This window comes from Ptychodera flava, chromosome 12 (assembly GCF_041260155.1).
Source record: "Ptychodera flava strain L36383 chromosome 12, AS_Pfla_20210202, whole genome shotgun sequence".
Classification (NCBI taxonomy): domain Eukaryota; kingdom Metazoa; phylum Hemichordata; class Enteropneusta; family Ptychoderidae; genus Ptychodera; species Ptychodera flava.
Window position 1 is genome coordinate 31,278,682 of NC_091939.1, and position 6,078 is coordinate 31,284,759.

Genomic DNA, 6,078 nt, shown 5'->3' on the forward strand with positions numbered 1-6,078 from the left:
ACTGTATACCTTTGCAATATGCACACGGACTGGGTTTGGAGTTCCCTTGAAAGGTAGCGGCGAGCGCCGGTCGAGATATACTTTCACCGCGTACCGTAGTGTCGGTATCGACGGTAGTGTTGCGTTTATTTCTTTGAGCAGAGCTTCAGGTAAAGTCCATGGTACGTCTCTGCGGTCTCTGGCAATTTGTTTTCTTGTATTTAACGGACAATTTATCCATGATTATCGACACGAGTAATTCGCCACATGAGTTATTTATAAAGTCCCCGGATATAGCTTTCCAGCGTGTCGTAAAATCGACGCAGACTGGATAAATCTCCTTTCGGCTTTTGAATCTGCCACAAAGCCCGCATGTAAGCATGTATGATCTTATGTTCTTGTCTTTATCTATCTCGTAATAGTTGTAGGGCGTGAGAATAATTAGCACCAGTCAGGGACTAATTAGCACCAGTCAGAGAAAGTCCTTCGATCGTATATGGGCGGCTTCATCGGTGAAACTTTTGAATGTCTTGTTGTAAGCACATGTCATGAACAGCGGAACGAAAGCATCGTAAAAGCTTACCCACGCGAGAATGTCTCCGGAAAATGTAGGAAGTTGTAGCTTGGGCAGTGCCATCGTCTTTGGATCTGAACTTGTTGTAGAAGTAGACGCGGAGGTCCCGTGGAAGCTTGAGAAACGGTGTCGGCACTCGCGATCGGTAGCGTAGAAAGTATTGGTGTAGTTCGATGTATCGGCAAACATAGCTGTTCGGCATAGGCTCATGGCATCACAGCATCGAGAACAGCTTCGCCGGTATTCTCAACGATCTTGGCATCAATCTCAAGCAGAGTAGCATATTTCACATTTAGTATAGTCCCGTGTATTTAGCAAATCGTCGAAACGTGTCTTTTGTCTTCTTCGGATTCGTAGGCGGCAATCTGGTTTGAGCGGGTGTCTACGTCTCGTTGCCTTTTAGCTTGGCAAGGTCTGCCATCCTGGTCTCGGCACCAAAAACAATGTGGGGAGTGTTCGGGCAGGTTCTTTGATAGCAGTCACGAATCTCGGACACCAGCAGTAGAAGTAAAGCATATAAAACCCTTGAGCTTTTACTGCGTAGAAAAACGACAAACAGAACATGGTAATCTGAAATCCCCCAGTTGAGACCAAATATTCTCTGAAACTACAGTGCGCGTCGCGCGGGAAAATTGTAGCCAAAACAACATGAGAAAATTGCTACAAAGATTTGCTTTACTCTGATTGGTCCTAAAGTGATACGTGATGTAACCTGATTGGTCCATTTAACTCTACAGTGATTGGTCCGCTCCAGGATCCGCAGTTTGCATCAAGCTCGACACGTATTTCCAATCACGTTGTCGTTGTATAGAGAACATAAAGAGTCACTCGGTCACGATAGGTGTTTTCCCTTAATGACCGATTCTGAATTAATCATTCGCAACTTCAAACCTAATAGGCTATCGCGAGATCGAAGTGTAAATGACCATAAACTGCAAGTTGTGAATGATCATCCATTTCTCAAACGCGGGCCACTGATCCAAAAGTTCACCATACATAAGACAATTTGCTACTCTTTCCGAATGGTGATAACTCTGCAATCACTAATAATCACTAATATCATCGTAGCAGAATTATGCGCCGGAAATACCTGAGAAACACTAGTGACAAATCGATAGAACATCTAGCCAATTAGGCCTATAGCATCACTTAGAAGGTATTTCCTGTGGTGAGATGAAGGAGCTGCATAAATTTAAAATAGTCTTCAAAGACTGGTAGCTGGAAGTTTAAATGATTTTCCCCCTGATTTGTTTCTATTCATGTCTACTACAGCTTGAGCGGACGTATAGAAATTTGCATAATTCAATAGGCTGCAGAGCCTCGTTCTGAATGTAAACAAGCAATATGTCGGAATACACGTCGTTCGAGCGACTTGGTCGTGAAAATGGGCTCGAAAGCTCACAAATATGATTATTTAATGCGAAATTGAACATGCTATGAGGTAATGTACACTTTTGAGAGTAATTTCATCGTATCTATGCATGATAGAAATAAATACTAATGATAATTGACAACTGAATTCGTACGTTGCAATGATGGTTTATACCTCTCAGCTGTGTGCTATTTTTAGACTGTGACCCGAAACACACTGATACAGGTCTTGAACAAAATAATACTTGTTGTGTCAAACCACTTGCTATTGAACAACGCTTGTGACAAGTTTCGTGAATTTCTGACAGTGCGCCTATATTTGCGGCATGATTTCATGATGCCATGTATGCGCTGTTAGTGTTACCCTACAAGGCCGATCGTACAGCCCAGTGTACGCGTGTACAGCGTACAACGCTATGGCACTGAAACTCGCCTTTATGCTATCGGACTTCAGTCAACATTGACGAGTTGAAACATGGTAACTGAACAGTGATATACTACCCGTTACCAGTGAAAAGGAAAACTGTGACAAATCACGGTCACTCAAATCCACTCTTACAAAGATATTATTATCTTGAAAGGCTGAGGGGTCAGTAAAATCAGGCGTGGGAATGTCCGACCACCACATCCTGCATCGACTCCAAACAGACAGACACTGACAGTTGACAATGACCGAATACAAGAGAAGTCGGCCAGTACAGTATGCACCCTATTAGAATATATGCTCCATATTAGTGTTTCTTTTTCTGAAGTCTCACTTAAGTTATATACGAAAGCGATCTAAATGTCATTCATAAGATGAGCGTAATGTTTGCAAACTTCACAGATCACAGTTCAACGCACGTATGATATACACACATTGGGTAAAATTAAAGATGGCGGTGTATCGCGATCGTGGTAGCGAGTTTTGCAGTCTTCGTCATAGTTACACTTGAAGTTCGTTAAAAAGTCATAGGAGATGGCGAAGCAACTTAGTTAAGAGTCATCAAGCCATGAATTTTACTGAAGAAATGGCATAATGTTTGCCTGAACTTTAATACGGTACGCGCGCGATCTGCAGAAACACGGAGGCAGACCGTACATGTTTTGCAGGGTGGACGTGGGAGCTCTTCGACTTTGAGTTGTTTTCTGAATGTTCGTAGTACCCGGTAGTATTAAACCGACAAAATAACAAAGTTAAAATTGTTTGGCATATTCAACTGTGAAGAGAATGCGTATGCAATCATATTGCTTTGTTGCGAGTGGCAGACTTCTCCTGGCCGAGTCCCACTGCACTGGCCGAGTTGGTCGGCACCATCGGCGCTGGCGATGGCCGAGTTCGCAACTGCCCGACTTCGGTTACCCAATGGAAATTGGTAGCCAATGCCTACGAGGACTACCGCGAAATTGTAACCCAAGCATCAAATATAAATATAACATAAGTTGGATTGACAACAGTAAAATATGTGATATTGTGCAATCTTTGGGCCTAAACAATTTAACGTGAGCAAGGCGTCAGCGGAGTGCAACACGTTCCTCACTCTAAGCGGCCATCTTGTCTTCTGATGGCGGGACGGTGTACGACCTTTACGAGGCCAAAGCAGTGATTTGCAGGGCGTGAACAAGAATAAAACTAAGTTAGGGGGCTCAATAATGATTAGACTGTCTAACTATGTAAAAATATTCACAAGAATCAGCTGTGCATGTAGTTGCGGCAGCCCAAAAGTAGGCCTATGTTTAGCGAGCCATAGATCGACAATACACACATAGCACCAAAAGTAAGCCGTAGAAGTTGATAAAAATTCATAGGCACAAACTTAACTGCTTTATATGACCATAGAAACGTCTCTGACATCGTTTGTTGGGAAAAAATGGGCTGAAATTGCCCCCCAAAAAACAGGAAAAATCACACTAACGGTCAAGTAAACAGCGCCCTCATCACTTCCATTTGAACGAAATTCTAATATAAATATGCAAATAGGGGTATCTCCGCTCAAGCTGACTACAGTTTTCTGGTTCTATTCTCAAGGCATGTTGACATAAAGTATTCAGGTGGCCAACTAAGTCAGCACATATGTAAACTACATCATTATTGTTGACAAGTGAATTCCGGTCCGGACAAGAATTCAAGTGTAAACAATGACAGAGCATTTTACATGTGTAGACTCTGTGTTGGCAAACTAAATAGTGGGTGATTCTCTTCGGAGCAGAACAAGAACTTATGATTAACATGCAAAACAAGAGTGGTTAAAAATCATTAAATTTTGCAGGTATTAGTATAGGCGGCAACTTCGACAATACCATCCTGGGCAAGGCATTATATATCAATTTATGCGAACTATTCGTGCTCATGGAATAGGTTTGATCGGCTCAGTGACCAGTTAGCGTTGCAGTAAGTCGAATGAACATTATAACGACTGACACGAGAGGGCGACATTTAAAAGCACATGGGCAGGCAGGCAGCCAGACTCTTTCAAGAAATTGTGAGCAAATGCGTGTTCAGTGTGTCTATCTGTAAATATACCATTTAGAAGAATTTAAGTCAAACTAAACATTCCTTGGGAAAAGTAAAAGCTGTTCACAACTGGTTTCCAACCACGAATTTTCTCCGCCCACTGGTTGAAAAGTGATGCCCTCTGCCCCGTCCACCGATGGAATAAAATAAAAGCACTTCCGCCACCGAACCGATCTGTGTCTTACCAACACCGTATTACACGAACAGCTTCATTGGCTGGCCCTAAAACTATAACCATCATATATCACATCGGATGATTTTTCGAACATAAAAAGGGTGAAAAAGAAATTTATCGTTTATATTGTTTTTAGCAATAAGCACACCTAGCGACGGTATACCACGAGATTTTTTTTGACCAGTTCACGACATATATACACAAGCGATAGCGAGTGCATATATGAAGTGAAATGGTCAAAATCGAGTGGTATACCGTCGCTGGGTGTGATTTATTGCCATTATATCATAATAGTATATTGAAATTATGGCGTGGAACGTCATATTAAAGGAATTTTTCTCAAGCTAAGAGCAAGCGCGCATGCCTGCCGTGGTATATCGCCAATATACCACGGTTCTTTTCGCGTCTCGACCAATCAAATCGCTGTATTTGCACCATCAATAATATACTGGTATGATATAATATTCCTTAAATTTGCTCATTATATTAATAATGCATTTATCATGTTACAAAGCCATACCACACTGAAGCTAGAATTTTATTTGTGCCGATGAATGCGTTTCGTCCTTACCTGTGAACGCATTTGAATGTTACGGACATGCGGGAGTATTGAGGTCAAATGCTTGCTGAGATAAAGCGGTAAAGCTTTTGTAAAGTGTGACGATCATAGAAAACCCATTATTTATTATAGTTGCTGATGCGACATGGATAACCCGAATAACCTAAAGCAAAAGACGATACTCAAGAGGTAGGCACATACATATATAGGACGATAGCACGTGCAAACTAAAATATGCGATAAGCTTATATATCAAGAATTCGCACAACACTTCGTTAGTCACATAACTTTTGCTCCGAACTATCCAATACAGTATCATCATAGCCTAGCTGTGGCTAGTTAGGAGAGTCGTTTTTGTTTGGCTGAGCAATATTAACCTGAAAACTTCGCTCGACTGAACACATAGGGCATATAAGCAGCGATTCAGCCGAGACAAAGAGGGGCCATGAGGGAGTACAAAGTTAATATACATGTATGTGATAATTGAAAACATCTTATTGTAATCAAAATTATGATAAAGCACGCAAGAAATCAAATACAAAATGATAGATGATGAAGGGACATTAAAAATTATACAATATTATTTGAAATATGATGTCAAAGTAAATTTCTAGGATGCGTCATGAGTTCGATGGACTGTTTAGCCACAGATTACAGATGAACCAGAAATGCATGACTAACTGATGTGGTATTTGTGGTAATGTCTGATTTGCGCATGTTCCAATCACTCGACACACAGAGGTTCAACCTTTGACTGGAATACCGCTACAACAAAAAACATAAAATCCTGAACAAAAATAACATGAAGAAATAAGTATGTGTTAAGCGATACATGACGAGCATAATTTAAACCAGTCGTGTCGGTATATGTATAGGCAATTTTCTTTCGAGGCGAAGGTTTAGTTTTACGATTTTTTTTCAATTTA

General features: G+C 41.1%; 1 protein-coding gene across 2 annotated transcripts in view; it reads right to left on the reverse strand.

Moving 5' to 3' along the window:
- LOC139145666 (sulfite oxidase-like) overlaps positions 1–6,078 on the reverse strand; it is a 438,941-nt gene that overhangs the window by 46,834 nt on the left and 386,029 nt on the right. The window lies entirely within an intron of this gene.